The sequence below is a fragment of the Eurosta solidaginis genome, chromosome 4 (genome assembly GCF_040869045.1).
Source record: "Eurosta solidaginis isolate ZX-2024a chromosome 4, ASM4086904v1, whole genome shotgun sequence".
NCBI classification, from domain to species: Eukaryota; Metazoa; Arthropoda; class Insecta; order Diptera; family Tephritidae; genus Eurosta; species Eurosta solidaginis.
Genome location: NC_090322.1, coordinates 50,660,937 through 50,683,432, shown reverse-complemented (window position 1 = coordinate 50,683,432; position 22,496 = coordinate 50,660,937). Strand labels below are relative to the sequence as shown.

The window sequence follows — 22,496 nt, the reverse complement described above, 5'->3', positions numbered from 1 at the left end:
CAGTCTATGCTCCTTACCTAAGCCACGTGCCAGAAGATGAAATTGTGAAAAACTTGGAGCCCCAAGGGTGGTCTCCGTGTACAAATTTAAAAAGTTCGACGATAAGTCAAAAGAGAGTGGTGTGGTGTTACTAACCTTTGATTTGTATAAATTACCAGAGTCTATCGATGTCTCGTGGCATAAAGTGAAAGTTAGGGAGTACATCCCCAGCCCAATGCGCTGCAAAACATGCCAGTTATTAGGACATACAGCAAAGTACTGTAAAAACGATCCCTTATGTGTAAATTGCAGTTTACCTCTCCATAGCGACAAGAATTGCTCACGCACAAAGTGCGCCAACTGTGAAGAGGAGCACCCCTCCAATTCAAACAAGTGTTCCAAATTTATACAACAGAAAGAAATTCTGAAAATAAAAATTCGACAAAAATGCACACTAAAGCAGGCAAGGTCACAGTACCTCGCACAATTCCCACAAACTTCATCACCCACTTCTTATGCTGGCGCAACCAAAAATCACCCTACAAAATTAAATCCACCATCCGCTAACAAAACTAGCACTCCTCCAGTAACCTCCAATCTCAAAAATAAGCCAGGTACTTCTAGCACCCTGTCTAAAGAAAACAATAGATTCTCCTTTACTGATCTCAAATCCAAAGAAACAGTAGCTCCATCATCATCCGATAGCAACAACACCACAACCACCACCTTCTCCAACACCTCAGCAACACCAACTTCCCAATATATTAGAAAACCAACAACAGTTAACATCATCTCGAATGAAAGCATAACTTTAACAACCGCACTATCAATGTCCGAACGCGACAACACCACCACAACCACCTCCACAGACTCACCCTCAATATTAACAACTGCAAACAACGAAGCTAGTTGGGCTCAGTCAGCACCATCTACCTTCTCTCCCATCACAAACCTCACTAAACAACTTTTAGAACAAAACGACTATTACTCAACATACCCGGGATCTTCGGACTCGGATGTTGAGATTTCGAAGTAACCCCCTCCTCCCCTCTTTTTCTTTTTTAGTTTTAGTTAAAACCTTTGCTCATTTTTACCAAATGTACTTTGGCATACTGCAATGGAATATGAAAGGACTTTTCAATAACTCACACGAATTACAACTCTTAATCAAAGAGCACTCACCATCATTCATAGCGCTGCAGGAAACGCACCTACCATGCAACAAAACCGCAAATATCTCAAATTCGTATACACACTATTTCCACAATTTACCCCATAACACCTCTGGCAAACAAGGCATCGCGGTCCTTGTCAAAAAAGGCATTCCACACAAATATATCCCTGTTCAATCGCGACTTTGTTCAATCGCTATTGAAATCGATTTAGGCTTCAGATTTACTATGGTGTGTGTATACATCCCTCCACAGCAAACATTCAATCTGGATGACTTAAGGGGATTAGTTCCTACTTTCAACACCCACGTCATTATAATAGGTGATTTCAACTCGTGGAGTCCGTTCAGATGTAGCAAATCAGAGAGGAAGGACACTAGAGGATCTAATTCTCACAGAGAACCTCGTCGTCCTGAACGACAAAGCGCCAACCCACTTCTCGTCGCACAAAACTCTAACTAACGTAGATGTTACAATGTGCTCGGCCGAAATTGCCCCAAAATTCACTTCATCAACATTAGAGTGCTTACACGGTAGTGACCACTTCCCTGTAATCACAAAACTCACGGTCGGCAGCTCAACCTCAGCTCGCCCCAAACCGAAATTCCAAACCGATGAAGCAGACTGGTCCAAATTTCAAACAATAGCCTGCCAAACCATTGTCGAAGCTAAAAAGTCGAATAACGTCAACAAAGAAGCAGCTACTCTGTACAGCTGCGCACTTTTCAATTCCGCAAACACATTCAAAGCCCCTCAAAAAGATTGTCCCATAATGGTCTAGTACCCTCTGCACACTAAGGGAACATAAAAAGAATATGTGGTGCATTTATCGTAAAGGCCGAACAGAAGCCAACTTGTTGAACTATAAAAGAGCCAATGCTCTATTTAAAAGAGAAATGAAAGAAGCCAAGCGTAAAAGCCTCGAAGAGCTTACAGAATCCATAAACCCTTCCTCCAACCCCAGAAAAGTTTGGACCGACATCAGAATACTTACAGGCTCAAATGATTCACACTTCATCAAATTTATAGAAACTAACAGTGGGCCCATTTACGAATCAGATAAGATTGCAAACCATTTCTCAACTTTATGGTCAGATTATTCGAAAGACTCGAACTTTCACAAAGATTTCACGGACCAGAAATATGATGTTGTAAACGAAGAATATCATATGCCTTATTCATCGATTAATAAACAGATTGAATGTCCTGTAACAACTTTTGAATATGACCTCACAATTGGCACCATGTCTGGTAAAACACCTGGCAGAGATAGAATATCTTATCCTATGCTCAAAAACCTCCCTATCCAGGTCAAAGAAAGAGTTGTCGACCTCTACAATAGTATAATCGATCAAGGTGTTATCCCTCAGATGTGGAAACACGCAGTTGTAATACCAATACTCAAAAAAAAGGACTGCGTCACGGAGGTTTCTGGATATAGACCGATCTCTCTCCTTGCCTGTTTAAGCAAGGTACTAGAACGAATCGTCGCGAAGCGGATCATGTGGTTTGCACTTAGAAATAAGTGCATTAGCTCAAACCAGACCGCGTTCAAAGAAAAGCAAGGAACAATGGGCGCACTCCTAGTTTTTGACAACTTTATCTCTAACGCTGTATCAACCAAAAATCATGTTTTCACGCTTAGCCTCGATTTTGAAAAGGCCTACGACAGGATTGGAATTCATCTAGTCCTGAGGCAACTCGCCAGATGGAAAGTCGGCTCTAAAATATACAACTTCGTTAAAACATTCTTATTGAACAGAACATTCTCTGTTAAAGTTAACAATAGTTATTCAAATACGCGTAAGCTATACAACGGCATACCACAGGGCTCGCCCCTATCCGTTGTTTTATTTGTTATAGCATTTGATGAAATTAATAGTATATTCACTAAGTACAAAAGAATATCTCACGTTATCTATGCTGATGATGTGCTTTTATTCACAAAATGCAAAGAACACTCTCTAGTACAGAAAGATTTTAATGACATCCTTGTAGACATTTCCATCTGGTCAAAGTCGTCAGGTGCCTCTCTTGCACATGAAAAATGTAAGATATTCCACATTTGTAGAAAGCACATCTGCCCACCTATAAGTTTAAGCTTAAATAATGTAAATATTGCCAATAGTTCTAGTCTAAAATTCCTTGGAGTTATTTTTGATAAAAAGCTTACGTTTAAGGACCATTGTAAATATCTCAAAGAATGTCTAACAGTACGTCTTAATATTATAAAATATCTTTCGTCCAAGCACTGCTTGGTACACACTGCAACACTAATAAATATCACAAAGGCACTAATCTTATCAAAGATAGACTACGGACTAGCTATTTACGGACATTGCTCAAAAAGTAACCTAAAACTAGTTACCCCACCGTACCACACAGCAGCTCGAAGAAGCATCCGTGCTTTTCCTACGTCACCACTAAATTGCGTACTAGCAGAAGCAGGACTTCCATCTATAAGTGAGCGAGTAAAGCACAGCACGCTAAAACTCATCCCGAAGGTACTGCATGGCAATAACAGTTTGATTTACAATTTATCAACAGCCGAAGCCAAAAGAAAGAGGCAACTAAGGCAACCCTCCACGATAGCAAAATGCGTGTTGTTGGCCAGAGAGCTGGGCTTAAACTCCACCCCATAAGGCCTACAAATAACAAACCTCCATCATGGCAGTGCTTTAAGGACATCATTTGCACGGACCTAATCCGACATCGGAAAAGTGTAACTAGCCCGGTCGTGTACCAACAGCTCTTTAAGGAATTAGCATCAGGCTTTGCAAACGATGAATGGCACTTCTTATACACTGACGCCTCGAGATTAAATTCAGTCACTGCGTTTGCGGTTGTCGATGCAAACGAGAATACGTTAAAGGCAGGACATCTGCTTCCATTTTGCTCAGTATACACAGCTGAAGCCCTAGCGATATATTTAGCTGTGCAATATGCATCTGAAACCAAACAAAAATATATAATATGTTCTGACAGCCTATCCGCAATAAACATGTTAAATAACGCAAACAATAAATCTGATATTGCACTATCGTTTCGATCGATGTTAGCTGACAAAACAGAAATGATAAAAATTATGTGGGTTCCAGGCCATGTCGGTATCAAAGGCAATGAAGCAGCGGATCAAAGGGCAAAGTTGGCCACAAATGAGCCATTGATCTCTTCCGAAGTAATGCTGGCTCCAGACTTCAGACGGCTTATTGCAAATCATCTTGGTGCAACCAAATTGAGTGAATGGCAAAACTTCAATCACCACTACAAAAATTACAACATAAGTGGAGAAAACCCAGTTTTTCCACAGAAAGTTTTATGCAGCGACTTAAAAGCGTTTATACGTCTGCGTATCGGCCACACTATAGTAACTCACAGCCATATAATTAAAAGAGAAACACAGCCGCAATGTCCGTTTTGTGCTACCCGGTCATTGTCTGTAGTCCATCTTCTAGACGAATGCACAAGTTTACAGAACGCTCGTGCCGAAGTTTTTGGAAACACCACTCCATCTAACTATTTGCGAAATATGGAACTAAAGAACATACAAACAGTAGCTAAATTCTTAAAATTGTCAAATTTGAAAAAACTAGTTTAAAAAGACAAATAGATATATGTACACATATGCATATATGCATATGTAACTACCATTAATGATATAAGATTTAAGTAAAATACTAAGTAGTCTTAAGGAGAGCCGAAGGTCTGTGTTACTTGTGCTCCTTCTATTGTAATTTGGTGATTTATCACCTCTTTTCTATATAATAATAATAATAATAATAATTATTCAATATAGAAGATTCGGATATCAAAGAGTGGCTTTTCTTGCGTTTTTCGCTGCAAAATTTTTTATAATAATATCAAAATTTAACTGTCTTGCCAAAACGGATTCAACACAAAGCGTGGCAAGTCCTGAAACTCGCTCTTGAAATGAACACGATGTATGAAAGTTTTTGATTCTTGAAAGGACGCTGAAGGAACATTCTGCCCTAGCTACAGTGAAGCAACGAATTATCTTCAGAACGTCTTTTGGGTTTTCTCTTTCGAATGTCCGGAAACTTTGGCGAGATGTTAAATTGAATAGCAACTGTTTTGCATTCGTTTAAAATTGTTTCCCATTGGTTCGTGATCAACTTCAAATCAGCTACTAAGGGATCTAGATGTCGGACTTCAGCATCTATGGTGGCGTCTCTAGCTTGGGGGACCACGTTTCTTTCATTAATGGTAGTCAGTATTTTGAACCAAATTGAGGACAGCAAGATACATTCGAACTTGTTGATGTACTTGAGAATGCCGGTAACATCGCCGTATGCTTGCTCAGTCAAATTTGGCTTTTGGCTGAAAGACTATGAAGAGAGCTCGGTAAATTTTTTTTGAGGATGTCCCATCGTTGTAGACTTCTGAAAATAGTAAAACATTTTTGAACAACTCCGAAGAAAGTAATTGCAGACGTACAACATTCTGCAGCATTAAAACCACATAAATTGAGACTGTGGGTTGCACAAGGCGAGTAACCAGCATTCAAGTTTTGTCGAGAATGTGATGTAGTGCTCCGTTGTAAGCTCCTTTCATATTGGCGCCGTTATCGGACCCTTGTGCACGGAAATCTTTTAATGGGATTTCATGTTTACCTAGAGTATGGCAAATTAGATCAGCGATTTTCTGACCAGTATTTTGGTTACAATTCACGAAAGCCAAAAACCGTTCTTGAATTGTAAAATTTGTTGCTTTCGAATTGAAATGGAGTTAGCGCAAAATGAACGTAGTCAACGTGACTAGCACCAGGCATAGCATCAATGATAATAGCAAAATACTTGGCTTTCTTGCCTGGATCTAATATAGTTTCCATCACGTGCTTTGCACAAATTTCTATAAACTCGTTCTGAATGTCTGGGGAAAGATAGTGAACTTGTACACGTCTGTGCTGCTGTTGTGGAATCCTAACTTTCTCCAAATGATCTCTAAGTATCGGATCATAATGGCTTATGAGATCTTAGATGCCCAAAAAATGTCCATCGTTTCCTTCACCAAGATATATACGTTCGCCTTTGAAAGCTAGGCCTCTTTCACCCAAAAATAAAATAGTGTCCAAAATTCTACACTGAAAGAAAAAGACTAGTAAAATCAACCGAAATGGGACCAATTTAACTGAAATTTCCATCAATTTTTATCCATCGCAACAAGATGTTGCATCAACTGCGCATAAATCGTTAATTCGTAATTGACCGTTTTAGTAGTCAAATAAACAAAACAAGTTGTTTCATTATACTTTACCCATAGTTTTGTTCAATTAACAATTATTACTGTCGCTCTAAGAATACCAATCAAAACTGTAAAAATGAGCGGGATTTCTGTTCTTTTGAAATTACCAGTGCAAACTGTTAAATTAACATATTAAATGTTAGATGAGACTGACAACGAAAGCCGTAGAAACGACAGAGATTTTTGTTCATTCGAAATAACCAGCGTAAACTGCTAAATTAACAGAGTTTATTGTCGAAATGACACTAGTGAAATCTATTGAAATAACAGATATTTCTGTTTTCTAGATTGATAGCGTAAACTTTTACAGACGAGTCATTTCCTACATCGTTGTTAAACAGAATCTTGCCAAATGGAGAGAAGGTGGAGCTCGACTGGTTAGTGTGGAGTTGGAGTTCCAGTAGGAATGCTGTTTATTGCCTACCATGTCGTCTGTTAAGTACCAATACTTTAAATCGACCTAAAATTTGTTGTGCGGATATTCGAAATTCCAGGTATGCCATCACACGAAAATACTCAAGATCACATGTAATGTTATATTCAATGGCGATCTTTACAAAATCTAATTCAGAAGGAGGCTAAAATTGATACACTTATCAATGACCAGCTAATCACTGAAACTCAAAAGTGGAAAGAAATTTTATATAGAATTTTGGACATTATTTTATTTTTGGGTGAAAGAGGCCTAGCTTTCAAAGGCGAAAGTATATATCTTGGTGAAGGAAACAATGGACATTTTTTGGGCATCTAAGATCTCATAAGCCATTATGGTCCGATATTTAGAGATAATTTGGAGAAAGTTAGGATTTCACAACAGCAGCACAAACGTTTACAAGTTCAGTATCTTTCCACAGACATTCAGAACGAGTTTATAGAAATTTGTGCAATGCACGTGAGGAAAATTATATTAGATCAAGGCAAGAAAGCCAAATATTTTGCTATTATCATTGATGTTATGCCTGATGCTATTCACGCTGACTACGTTCATTTTGCGCTAACTCCATTTTAATTCGAAGGCAACAAATTTTACAATTCAAGAACGGTTTTTGGCTTTCGTGAATTGTAACCAAAAAAAGTGGTCAGAAAATCGCTGATCTAATTTGCCATACTCTAGGTAAACATGAAATCCCATTAAAAGATTTCCGTGTACAAGGGTACGATAACGGCGCCAATATGAAAGGAGCTTACAACGTGCTCCGTTCATTCTCGACAAAAACTCGAATACTGATTACTCGCCTTGTGCAACCCACAGTCTCAATTTATGTGGTGTTGATGCTGCAGAATGTTGTACGGTTGCAATTACTTTCTTCGGAGTTGTACAAAAATGTTTTACTATTTTCAGCAGCACTCCACAACGATGGGACATCCTCAAAAAAATGTACCGAACTCTTCATAGTCTTTCAGCCAAAAGCTAAATTTGACTGCGCAAGAATACGGCGATGTTACCAGCATACATCAACAAGTTCGAAAGTATCTTGCTGTCCTCAATTTGGTTCAAAATACTGACTACCATTAATGAAAGAAACGTGGTCCTCCAAGCTAGAGACGCCACCATATAGGTTGAGGTCTGACATCTAGATGCCTTTTTAGCTAATTTGAAGTTGATCAGGAACCAATGGGAAACAGTTTTAAATGAATGCAGAACAGTTGCTATTCAATTCAACATCTCGCTAAAGTTTCCGGACATTCGAAGGAGAAAACCCAAAAGACGTTCTGAAGATAATTTAAATGAGATGATTACGGATGATTCAGAGTCTGATTTTAAAAACAATACATTCCTGGTGATCGTTGATTCGGTAATCACTGGCATTACTGAACGATTTGCAGCTATGAGAAATTTGAGCGAGGTATTTTCCTTTTTGTGGAAATTTGAAGACATGGATGAAACTACGGTTCGGGCGAGCGCAGCAAAATTTGTCGAAAAATACAAGTCGGACATTTCTCAAAGCTTAGAATGCGAAATAATTCACTTGAAACACATTTACGAAGCAAATTTTTTGTAAAGGTCTGTCACCATTGGAATTGCTAAATGCCATCTACATAAGTTCAAAATCGGTATACAATTTTCCCCACATTTGTGTTGCTTTACGTATCTTTTGCTCTATACCTGTCACTGCAGCTAATGCAGAGCGTTCCGTCAGCGTCCTTTCAAGAATCAAAAACTTTCATAGATCGTGTTCATATCAAGAGCGAGTTTCAGGACTTGCCACGCTTTGTGTTGAATCCGTTTTGGCAAGACAGTTAAATTTTGATATTATTATAAAAACTTTGCAGCGGAAAAAGCAAGTAAAGCCACTCTTTTATATCTGAACTTTCTATATTGAATAATTAAAATTTATAATCATCATTAAATTTATCAGAAATGTATTAAAATGTTACCAAATAACTAGAAAAGATTATTTGGAACCATATGTGGCTGTTAAAAGAGAATTTTATTTCTACGTTACAATAATAATAATAGTATAAATAGTAAATATTCTGTGTTAATTTTATTGTCAGCTCTTAGTCCAAAAATCATTTAGTTGATATGGCAAACATTTTTTTGATGTAATCCATCAATAATGATTCATGAATGAGACGTCATTAATTCAAGTTAATCAAATGTATTAGTGGATTTTTTATAGGGGGCCCGTAAATTGTTTAGTCCCGGGCCCGGATTTTCTCTCTACGGCCCTGGTGGAATGAATTTTAAAACTAGGAATGACATAGGATACATTCATATTTGTAACAGGATTCCCCTCACGTAGGTAAGGTTGACATTTGGGTACCGGAAGCTTTGAAGCTGTAAAGTTTTGTATTGCGCTTATCAACCCCTTGAATTCCCCCCTCATCATCCGCTCGTAGCGTTTTATGGTTATTTGTAAGACTCCGCGCTTTATTGAGATGCTTGTCCACTTCCAACATCTCCGGTTCGTCATTTGACGCTACTTCCAGGCTCACGAAGCTTTTTATACCTCGCCAGCTTTCTGCATAGAAAAACATTTTTTTGCAATTGAACTCGAACCCAGAATCTTCGGTGTGGTAAGCTTACCACCATACCACGGCGGCCACCCATAAAGATAGGAAAATACCTCTCCGAGCCTCTTGAAACCAATCGAGGTTTTAAACAGGGCACTTCCTATTCTAGTAGCAGGTCTAAAACATTGTTAATTGAAAAAAAAAACTCCGAGCATCATTCCTTCATTCTACTGCCTTCCACTCCATTCGCAACCTAACCTCAATTTAAGCTGCAAAACTAGTAAATAATGTTTTAAATCACAAAGGTACAATCAATTGAATCGTTTAATATTAAAAAGGCACGTGTTCGCAGTTTTATTGCACAATTGTTCCACTATTTGCCGATGTCTGGTCTAGACCTTACGAGAGATATGCGGACGAGGCATCAGCAGGGCCGTATAGAGAAAATCCGGGCCCGGGACTAAACAATTTACGGGACCCCTATAAAAAATCCACTAATTCATTTGATTAACTTGAATTAATGACGTCTCATTCATGAATCATTATTGATGGATTACATCAAACAAATTTTTGCCATATCAACTAAATGATTTTTGGACTAAGAGCTGACAATAAAATTAACACAGTATATTTACTATTTATACTATTATTGTTATTGTAACGTAGAAATAAAATTCTCTTTTAACAGCCACATATTGCTTCAAGTAATTTTTTCTAGTTATTTGGTAAAATTTTAATACATTTCTGATAAATTTAATGATGATTTTAAATTTTAATTATTCAATATAGAAGATTCGGATATCATAGAGTGGCTTTTCTTGCGTTTTTCGCTGCAAAATTTTTTATAATAATATCAAAATTTAACTGTCTTGCCAAAACGGATTCAACACAAAGCGTGGCAAGTCCTGAAACTCGCTCTTGAAATGAACACGATGTATGAAAGTTTTTGATTCTTGAAAGGACGCTGAAGGAACATTCTGCCCTAGCTACAGTGAAGCAACGAATTATCTTCAGAACGTCTTTTGGGTTTTCTCTTTCGAATGTCCGGAAACTTTGGCGAGATGTTAAATTGAATAGCAAATGTTTTGCATTCGTTTAAAATTGTTTCCCATTGGTTCGTGATCAACTTCAAATCAGCTACTAAGGGATCTAGATGTCGGACTTCAGCATCTATGGTGGCGTCTCTAGCTTGGGGGACCACGTTTCTTTCATTAATGGTAGTCAGTATTTTGAACCAAATTGAGGACAGCAAGATACATTCGAACTTGTTGATGTACTTGAGAATGCCGGTAACATCGCCGTATGCTTGCTCAGTCAAATTTGGCTTTTGGCTGAAAGACTATGAAGAGAGCTCGGTACATTTTTTTTGAGGATGTCCCATCGTTGTAGACTTCTGAAAATAGTAAAACATTTTTGTACAACTCCGAAGAAAGTAATTGCAGACGTACAACATTCTGCAGCATTAAAACCACATAAATTGAGACTGTGGGTTGCACAAGGCGAGTAACCAGCATTCAAGTTTTGTCGAGAATGTGATGTAGTGCTCCGTTGTAAGCTCCTTTCATATTGGCGCCGTTATCGGACCCTTGTGCACGGAAATATTTTAATGGAATTTCATGTTTACCTAGAGTATGGCAAATTAGATCAGCGATTTTCTGACCAGTATTTTGGTTACAATTCACGAAAGCCAAAAACCGTTCTTGAATTGTAAAATTTGTTGCTTTCGAATTGAAATGGAGTTAGCGCAAAATGAACGTAGTCAACGTGACTAGCACCAGGCATAGCATCAATGATAATAGCAAAATACTTGGCTTTCTTGCCTGGATCTAATATAGTTTCCATCACGTGCTTTGCACAAATTTCTATAAACTCGTTCTGAATGTCTGGGGAAAGATTATGAACTTGTACACGTCTGTGCTGCTGTTGTGGAATCCTAACTTTCTCCAAATGATCTCTAAGTATCGTGGCTTATGAGATCTTAGATGCCCAAAAAATGTCCATCGTTTCCTTCACCAAGATATATACGTTCGCCTTTGAAAGCTAGGCCTCTTTCACCCAAAAATAAAATAGTGTCCAAAATTCTACACTGAAAGAAAAAGACTAGTAAAATCAACCGAAATAGGACCAATTTAACTGAAATTTCCATCAATTTTTATCCATCGCAACAAGATGTTGAATCAACTGCGCATAAATCGTTAATTCGTAATTGACCGTTTTAGTAGTCAAATAAACAAAACAAGTTGTTTCATTATACTTTACCCATAAATTTGTTCAATTAACAATTATTACTGTCGCTCTAAGAATACCAATCAAAACTGTAAAAATGAGCGGGATTTCTGTTTTTTGAAATTACCAGTGCAAACTGTTAAATTAACATATTAAATGTTAGATGAGACTAACAGCGAAAGCCGTAGAAACGACAGAGATTTTTGTTCATTCGAAATAACCAGCGTTAACTGTTAAATTAACAGCGTTTATTGTCGAAATGACACTAGTGAAATCTATTGAAATAACAGATATTTCTGTTTTCTAGATTGATAGCGTAAACTTTTACAGCGACAGATTTTTCTGTTCATATGACATTAATACCTGTGGAAAAAATAAAAGCCGGATAAATATATATTTAAACTTACGTAGTTTTTTTATTTGTATAAATTACACATAAGTACATTTCATTTCTAATGATTTTATTGCCATATTTAGTAATATTAATTAAGATAATAATAACTTAAATCTGAATTAAAATAAACAAAAGTTGGTCCGAATTACCAACGACAGCTTTGTACGAAAGTATGTTGTCATATATACGTAAATATGTGAATACATAAATACGCTACATATATATTTGCTACATACATATTCACACACGCATTATTACATGCTCTAGCGAAAATAACGGCACTGCACCTTTTGTTAAACCATATTGGCGTCGGTTTCAAGAATTTTATTTCAACTTTTTCTTCAAAAATTTTCACCATATTGTTATATTATAATTATATTTACGTATATTTGTGTACGCACGTTTGACACAAAATGTTTCCATTTTCAAAAATCGGACAAATAAGTACATATGTACATACATATGTATGCACTAGACCCCTGCATGAATGCACAAAAATATGCCTATGAATACATTCACACAAATTTTGTACAAGCACTCATTCTATTCACTGGCATGAGAACTTAATGGGTATGAGTACAAAAGGCTGTGAGTAGCAAAATATACAAGTACTTGCACGGTCTCGTCTCATGCAGCACAACTACAACCAATGACGCCAACCCATGTGTGTAGTACAACTTGTATATTAAGTATATTCTTGTATATTCAGTAGTACTACATGTATCGCAGGTGTACTTGTGTACACAATTACAGTTGGGTGAATTTTAAGGAATTATAAAAATGTACACTAGTTGTCCGTGTAAAATCCATTTATTATAACAAAATAAAGTGCATAAATGTGCCATTTTAGGATTTTATTTATTTTTCATATTAATGCGTTTTCTTATGTTAGATATTAATATCTCTTTAACTAAGTAGCTTTAACTTATACTATTTAAGCAAGCAAGTTTTTTTTATATATGTTCTAAATATTTTTCATATTGATATGTAAAAACATAATTTTTTCAACACATGTCAGGTTAAACCCTAGGGAACTACGCTTAAAAAATAAATAAATGTAAGGCGCGATAACCTCCGAAGAGATCTAAGGCCGAGCTTCTCTTCCAATTTGCGTCGTGCTCCTCTTGATTTTTCCCTACAAATTGGCCGGACGGGACCTACATGTTTTATGCCGACTCCGAACGGCATCTGCAAGGCAGATGAGTTTTCACTGAGAGCTTTTCATGGCAGAAATACAATCGGAGCGCTTGCCAGACACTGCCGAAGGGCGACCCCGCTTAGAAAAATTTTCTTTTAATTGAAAAATCTTATTTCTAAAATTTTTTGTAATGTTGCTTTGCCCGGGAGTTGAACCCAGGGCATACGGTGTTAGGCGGAGCACGCTACCATCACACCACGGTGGCCGCTTATCTGAAAGTAATTGCTTGGCGCTTGAAAATACTCTTTATGAAGGGGCACTACTAGCAGGAGTAGCAAATATTTTTCGGCTTAGCTGGAATGACAGAGGATATTTAAGTTTATTAAACTCCCACCACTTTAGAACGTCAAAATCGTTGCGCATGACCTCAGAAATATTTTCATATAGCATCAATTCTTCTTGTACAATACTACTAGGTATCTTTTGAGGCTGGAGAAACCCGGAAAATAGGCATTCTTTTTGTTTGAAAGAGAATTCTGCTGACAGTTTTCATTGTTTTTCAAACTGTCTTCATTTATTAGCCTTTCAAGCAAAGTTTACAATGTTCTTTGACTTCATTTTTCTCAGCAGCAGTAAACTGGGAGAGATTTTTAGTGGGTGGGAACAGAAATAGAGCTATTTTATGAATCATTGTTAAATTACTAAGTACAGTGTCCTTAAGCAATGTGCGCAGCCGTAGCTTCAGATCTTGTATGCATTCTGACTCATCGTTGGTTGATTCACAATGCCGCATTAAGTAGTAAACATGTACTATTACTAAATGTAAGGTTGGATAGCTATCGCCTTCCAAATCTTTTGATGTTTCCTCAAATTTAGCCAGCACTTTAAGGGTATATGTTATGGCATTAAAGCTTATTCCACTAATACATCTCAGTTGACGATTTTCCTCCAAAATATTTCCAACGTCAACCCAGTTATTTTTGAGAGACTGTAGCATGTAGTAAACTGTGTTCCACCTTGTCGGAGAAATGCTTTTAAGGGTTGTTGTCAATTGTGCATTGGCTCCAGATTTCTTGAAATACCTGACGACATGTGACATTTTTCTTTCATTTCGCTGATATCGGCTGACCCGTTAAGAGATTTTTCCACGATGTTGTGCAATAAATGGGTAATACAAAATATGTGGTTGTTATGTTGGAAAGTGGCTTTCATGTTAGTTCCTCTATCCGTAACAATAATGGCTTTATCCAAGGAGCAATCAAATTCGTCCAAAGCTTCCGTCACTTTTTGTAGAATTCTTTGATCTATTGTGAAAAATTTCGCGAAAAAACAATCAGGGTATTCAGGAGGATATTTAAATAGGCAATTCTTACTGGTACAGGGCTCGGAGTCCATGGACTTAAAAGTAAGCAGTTTTGTGACTAATTTTGCATTTGTAATAAAGTCCACCGTTAGTGATAAGTAGGAATGCTTTGAAACAGTGTCTGTCCATATATCCGAAGTGAGTCCAAGAAATCCGCCACTTAGTTCCTTTAGTTATTTTCTCATTTCATCGTAGGAAATTTTGTAGAGCTTGTCTATGTTTCTGGATACAGTGGTAGGGTATGGTAGCAATTTTTCAACGTCTACATTTGGACCATACTTGGCTCCTATTGACAATATTAGCTCTATGTATTCCTGCAGGCCTTCATCCTCGACAATTTGAAACGATCGGCAATTTTTTACAACCCATCCTGTAACAGATCGGACAACGTCCTTTCTTGTTTCGTCATCAACATCTATTCGGCGCCTATTGTCAACTCGATCTGTAAAAGTTTTGTAACACTTGTGTTTGACTAAATTCGATGTGATCTTTGTAAAGGTTAAAACGCTACTGCAGTCTTTGCAAGTTACTACTTTGTCCAAAAAACTGCCGCCAATAATTGCTTTGCCGAAAATATTCCAAACTTTGCTCTTTCCGGCAGTTAAAATGATTTTATCGTCTCCCTTGACTAGTTTTTCTTTTATTTCGCCAAATTGGCGATTTTTACGGACATCGGTGAATTGGCTGATGTTAATTGGTCCATAATATATGTATATACTTGTGCACTGGCGGCCACCGTGGTGTGATGGTAGCGTACTCCGCCTACGACGCCGTGTGCCCTGGGTTCACACCCCGGGCAAAGCAACATCAACATTTTAGAAATAAAGTCTTTCAATTAGAAGACAATTTTTCTAAGCGGGGTCGCCCCTCGGCAGTGTTTGGCAAGCGCTCCGAGTGTATTTCTGCCATGAAAAGCTCTCAGTGAAAACTCATCTGCCTTGCAGATGCCGTTCGGAGTCGGCATAAAACATGTAGGTCCAGTCCGGCCAATTTGTAGAGAAAATAAAGAGGAGCACGACGCAAATTGGAAGAGAAGCTCGGTCTTAGATCTCTTCGGAGGTTATCGCGCCTTACATTTATTTTTTTTAATTTTTTTTAAATATTAAAAGGCTTCAGAAAAAGTATTGTGGTTTAGTTGGTGAAACTTTAATGTAGTTATCCATTGGTATGATCTTTCTTCAGTTAATTTCTCTATTTATATAGTTCTATTCCGAGTTTTTTTTTTCAAAGCGTATGTACATGTATTCTATATATACTGAAGTGCGTGTAATTATATAAATAGTTAAAGAAACAGATAATGAAATTTTTCTACAATGCAATATGTATACACATAAATATATCCTAATCCATTTTTAAGGCCATAATCGATGGCCTTCAGGCAGGCAAATGTCTATCATCATACAAGTGTATGTATGGTGATTAGCGATGCACAACATACATGTTCCAGGATCGTTAATTATGGGAAAGCCCCACATAAATTGAGAATGCCTACCATTGTTTTGTATCGCAGATTTTCATTGTCTAATGAAAATAGTTTTATGTATATATGCATGTGCATTAATTTTAGGGAAATAACGTTTTACCAACTAATCAATAACTTTCAGCCTAGAATAATTCTATACATACATCATAAAAGTTGATGGTGATTAGGGATAACGGCGCAATATATATTTTGAAGTTTTGTTAATTTTTGAAATTTTTGTATGAAAGGCGGGAAACATTGCAAATTTCTCCAGCATGGCTGATTTGTAAACGTTTATTAGCTCTTAAGAAAAGATATTTAGTATTTTTCTTTCTTATTACAAAATTTTGTATTCGCCACTTAAAAATACCCATATTTTTTGTTACGTTTTTCATAGTTTCAACGCAAACATTTAACTTTTCATAAATGCACACATCGTTTTAGAACGAAAACAAGTATATAGGTACCTAGTACTTATAGTCTATTCATTGGTACAACTTGTACAACGTTTATCTCATTGTGCTTCTCGATGAGACATGTGTATGTATGAATTTCTTTGGTAATGATATGAATGCGCGCATGTACAACGCAGACAAAATGCGGGTACATACAACTTCTCTTTGCATACCATCACTCATACAATACAAACTCATTGGCGTGTAGTACAATGGATACTGAGACAGTATCAGTATGTCTCATTGTACATTCACGTGTGAATGCATTCATGCAGGACTCTAGTATGCACTTACTAACCGAACTTCAATTGGGCGTACATTAAATATCCTGGCACACATTAAACATTATACACTTTATTACTTTGTTTCATTAAACGCACTTTTACCAAATTTTGTTTATTATAATTTATTTAATTTATAGTTTTGAACTTCGCCGCGCGTCACTTCACTTTTCAAATAGAAATGTAATAAGTACAAAGTAGAGAGCGCAGTGAGCGTAAAATTCTCTTTGAAATTTGCTCATGAATTGACTGTTGTTCGCTGTTGAAATGACCAGTGTGATCAGTTGTTAACGAAAAAATCAGTTAGATTGATTAGGAATCTGTCAATTTTACAGAATTTTTTTAACTTAAGAGCGACAATTTCTCTTCTGTTGAAATGAATAAACTAATTGGTTCGCTTGACAAGGAACTCGGTCGAATTAACAATAATTCGAGCAATTTCACCGAATCTCCGTTAAGTGAAGAACAACAGAACCGATTTGTTGATTTTACAAGCACCATTTCTTTCAGTGTATATACAATTTCTTTCCACTTTCGAGTTTCAGTGATTAGCTGTTCATTGATAAGTGTATCAATTGTAGCCTCCTTTTGAATTAGATTTTGTAAAGATGGCCATTAAATATAACATTTAATGTGATCTTGAGTATTCTCTCCATTTGGCAAGATTCTGTTTAACAACGATGTAGAAAATGACTCGTCATGGCAATCACGTGAAAAAATAACAGGACACGTTTGATGACCTCGACTAATTATTTCGTTGACTTCTTCATATCGCAAAAACTCATTATTCACGGTACCGATATCGAAGTCGTTTAAATAATCTGGACTTTGATACAGAATTGGTGGTATTGTTGGAAGACTTTTTGAAGATGATCCTTCATCAGTGTCACCACGAAAACTACGATTTCTGATTCATGTAAACATACATTTTTGTTTGATGTTTTTATTGTCTCCTCACTGGCCCAGGCAAAAATCATTAGGGGGACACATGAAAGCATATAAACTTATAAGGTGTAAAATTATATCCATTTACACACGTTGTTATATGAACGCACCTAGTAATATTATTGATAAACTTAATTGTTTATCAGCTGTATTATTGGCACAAAAAATTTTTTTGATTGTTATACAAATTAAAAAATTCTAAGATTAAGTGAAAAATCAAAACTAAAACGTCTTTACTAAGATATACTTGTAAATGACTTGCTGATGTTAGAGATTTCTGATGAAAATGCCTGCTGTAATGTCTGCAAGGTTGCATTCCTTTGAGTTTACTGCGTTTACACAATGAACTGTGCGCGTTAATTTATACAAATTGTGTAAATGATTTTTCATATAAAATTTGACAGCTCGTTTACGCACTAGATAAATTTATACGTTTACACACTTTATAAGGCATTTATAAGGTTACATGAGTCCCCCTATTATCAATATTCGTGGCTTTTGAAATTCGGCTTAAAATTTGCACACGGAACAACTAAAGACTCTCCTGAATTAAAAAATACGTCTTAGTACCTCTAAATCGAGGGCCCCCTGAGAAACCCTGGGCCTTCTTTTCCAGTTTTGAAAAAAATAGTCATTCAATATTTGCACGGCACGATGTGCGGGATTATGTTCCGTAATTATTATTTCGGTCTTCTTATTCGGGTCAAAAATGTTAGTTACAATGTTTTTTGCATATTTAAATTTGATATCTGGAAACATTTTTTTATTTTATTTTATTTATTAGAAGAAAAGAAGCGCAAAATGCCTTCTTTACTGGAAAAAGGAGCACTAGTAAGAATACCTTCGGCTCGCTTGTTTTAATAACTAGATTACTTTCTTAAGATCTGTTAACCTAAGGAATTCATTTATTTTGTCTATAGATACAGCGTTATGATTTCTTAATAAACTAGAAGGGTTTGTATTTCCAAATAGGCTTGCTCTGGTTATTGCGAAATGGTGACATCTGTCGAGGAGATGAATCACAGAGTTGGTTTCTGCATTACAGTAGGGGCACTGTGACACGCTCGATCCTTTAAGAACCGCCTCATGTGTAATAATCGTGTGTCCTATGCGTAGTCGGATAAACGCTTTCAAATTGTTGCAGGTGACTTTAATCGGTTTCCGCTGGTGTTTATATTCAAGTAGTGGTGGATATAATTCTTCCAATCTTCGAGTTTTGCTTTAAGTATGTGTATTTAGCCACTTTGGAGATATCCTTTTTAGAGATAAAGTTTTGAACTATAAGTGGTTCTTGGACTGCTAACTTAGCTCTTTCATCAGCAGCTTCATTTCCAGCTATTGAAACATGGCCTGGGGCCCACATGATTTTTATTCGACTGTTGCTTTGTAAAAGTGTTTTGCGTATTGCTACTGTCAGGCTATCTGTACTGGACATATTTGTGATGGATTGTATGGTCGATAAGCTATCTGAGCATACTATGTATTTTTCTTTGGTGCCGAGAGCAAATTGAGTTGCGCGTAGTACCGCGCTAGCTTCTGCACTGTATACAGAACAGAATGGTAGTAGGTGACCGACCGTGATTGTATTGTGATTGGAATCTACCACCGCGAAAGCTGTTGTGGAATGAGTTTTTGTACCGTCGGTATATGCGAATTTCCAATCTTGCTGTTCAAATTTTGTTGCGATATCTTTAAACATTTGTCTATAAACTGCTGCCGGTGTGGTACTCTTGTTGCTTCTGCTCATATCGGTTATAACAAACGATTGCATATTAGTCCAGGGTGGAGGAGAGTTATAGTTCACTTTTACTGGCTTAATAGGAATGCCTGTTCCCTTCGCTGTGTTGATGCACCTTGAAATGGCTGAAATACGGTGTAATACTTTGCTATTTCTTGCAACTGAATTCACTGCCTCACATAGAATCGCGTTTTTGCAGTGTAGGAGCTTATGGGTCAACTTCAAGCTGCTTTGATTAGTTCTTTCTTCCACAGTCGGAAGCCCTGCTTCTGTCAGTATGCACCGTGTGGGAGATGTCGGGAATGCTCGCAAGCTTCTTTTAGCTGCAGCGTGGTATGGTGGTGATAAGCGTTTCATGATGCTGCGCGCACAGTGCCCGTATATCGTTAAGCCGTAGTCGATTTTTGACAAAATCAGCGCTTTTGTTATGCGTATTAAAGTTGTTTGATGCAGCAGACAATGTTTCGATGATAAATACTTTATTACATTTAATCGTTTATCTAAGCTTGTTCTTAAATGTTCGACATGGGGTTTATATGTAAGCTTTTTGTCAAATACAATACCCAGAAACTTAAGACTACTGCTATTGACAAAGTCGACATTATTAAAATTTAGACTTATTGATGGACATAGCTTTTTATTACAAATGTGGAAAGTTATACATTTGTTGTATGACAGCTTAGCTCCCGAGATGTTTGACCAACTGGTTATTTTTGAAATTATTTGAGAAAAATCGCTGTGGACCACCGATAAGTCCTTACATTTGGAAAACAATAACAAATCGTCTGCATACATAATCCTATGGACTCTTTTGTATTGAGACAGGATTTTATTAATTTCATCGAAAGCTACTATAAATAATACTACCGCCAACGGTGAACCCTGAGGTATACCATTAAATAGTTTATAATTTTTAGAATACTTATTACATGTTTTGACACTAAAAGAGCTATTAGATAGAAAATCTTTTACGTAGTTATATATGTTATTTCCGATCTTCCATTCGGCTAGTTGCCGAAGAGCGACATGAGCACCGATTCTATCGTAAGCCTTCTCAAAATCAAGGCTTAGGATGGAAACATGGTTTTTTGAAGCTAGAGCTGTTGTGGCAAAGTGTTCAAATATCAGGAGTGCGTCTATTGTCCCTTGACCTTCTCTGAAGGCAACCTGGTGTGGATCGATGAGACCGTTTGACGAGGCAAACCACATGATGCGCTTTGCTATGATTTTTTCCATAACTTTACTTGAACAAGGAATTAGGGATATTGGTCTATAGCCGGAAGCACGTGATGTGCATTGTTTCGACTTTGGAAGCGGAAGGACAGTGGAATTTTTCCAAGTGTGTGGTAATGAACCTTGTTCTAAAATGTTGTTGTAGAGCGCAATTAATCTTTGTTTTACTTTCTGCGGTAGATTTTTAAGCATCGGGTACGAAATGCGATCCCTGCCTGGAGTTTTTCCAGACATGTTTTTTAGCGTCAAATCGTATTCGAACTCTGTTATGAGCATGTCAATTAGTTTCGCTTGCGTTGATGTAGTATCGTTATGGTAACCGCTTTCTAAAGTCATATTTTTATGTGAAACAAAAGCTTCATAAAAATTAGAGTCTTTAGAGTAGTTAGACCAAAACTCGCCCAGATGGTTTGCTATTTCTGTCGCGGAGCATATTGTTCCTTCATCTGTGACTAAAGCTTTGATTGAGTTAGGGGTATATGTGCCCGTCAGCATTTTAATATTTGCCCAAATTTTCTGTGGATCTGAGGAAGGTGTTATCCCCTCCGTTAGCTTTTCTAAACTCTCTTTTAGCTACATTTACCTCCCTTTTAAAAATTGCGTTCGCTTTCTTTTATTCAACAAGATTTTCAGGAGATCTCTGTTTCTTATATATATGCCAAAGCTTCTGTTTCTTTTCTCTTAACGCTTGAAGGATTGATGACCAATATGGTACTACAGTCTTGCGATTTCTCTTGTGGATCTGGGGTACCGATAAGGGTGCTGCTGTAAGTACTATTTTTTTCAATGCATTGGCTTCTTTTTTTACATTAGAGGACAATGGGTATTTGCTCATGGTTTCATTGGCCGAGAGTTTAAATTTTTCCCAATTTGCCTTTTCTATAATGAATTTTGGTTTTGGTGTCCCCGGGTTTGACCTAGCTAACAGAATTTTGGTGAGCAAGGGGAAATGATCGCTTCCATGCAGTTGAGAGAGAGAGTGGAACAAGATACTTTTGGGGCCAAACTAGCGGAGCATAGGCATACATCAATATGTGTGAAAGTCTGGTGTGTTGTGAAATGCGTTGGTGCCATGTCATTTAACACCATCAAGTTATTTGAGAGCAAGTAATCTTCTCACAATAATATCCAGCAACTTCTTATTACTCAAAAATTTTTCATAAGGAAGATATGCAACGTTAACCGTTTTCACCACAGCATGGACTTATTCAGGGAAATGAAAATTCTTCCGGTAAAGCACATGTACTATTATAAAACGTTAAAAATATTTTTTATTCGCTGTGGGTATTTACACAGCCTCGTCTCTGATAATTATAACTTAAGGCAAAACTCACTGGGACTTGTTGTTGTTCCCACTTCTCGTACTACTCATTTTAATAACTTCTTTACTATCGTTTCTTGTAAAGTCTTCAATAAGATACCTGCGACTTTGCGTGTCATTAGGAATTTGCGAGAATTTTTAAAAAATGTTAAATCATTTTTATTAGAGCTGTCACACGACGAGATCAAAACTTTGCTGAACCCTGTCACTTAGTGAACTGAAACCAAAATTGTTATTTTTAATGCTTTATTATTTTCATTATTTAACTCATTGAACTTATGGATTATCTTTACCTTCACCCCACACATATCGTACATGTTCATGATTCTTAATTTGTGACGGCATTCAACACTAAAATTGCATACTATTTTACTGAATGCCTTAACTTTCTTTCATTTATTAATAATTTTTTAAGTTAAGTTCCTCTTGTATACATATATGTAAAAAACTTATTGAAAGAATGAATAAATCTAATATAATCTAATCTAATAAGTTGTAAAAGTATGTTGTGTATGAATTAGAAATTGGCGCTGTTCTATTGAATGGTAGGTGTGTTTCTTGAAGCGATA

At 36.8% G+C, this 22,496-nt stretch overlaps 2 protein-coding genes across 4 annotated transcripts in view; both read left to right on the top strand.

Moving 5' to 3' along the window:
- Positions 1-22,496, top strand: part of LOC137249722 (uncharacterized) — a 57,003-nt gene that overhangs the window by 28,803 nt on the left and 5,704 nt on the right. The gene's annotated exons all lie outside the window — the stretch shown is intronic.
- LOC137249724 (zinc finger protein 595-like) overlaps positions 6,777-22,496 on the top strand; it is a 37,057-nt gene continuing 21,337 nt past the window's right edge. The window contains exon 1 of the mRNA XM_067781508.1: positions 6,777-6,907. The gene's annotated coding sequence lies outside the window, so the exon portion shown is untranslated. The remainder of the gene's footprint in view (positions 6,908-22,496) is intronic.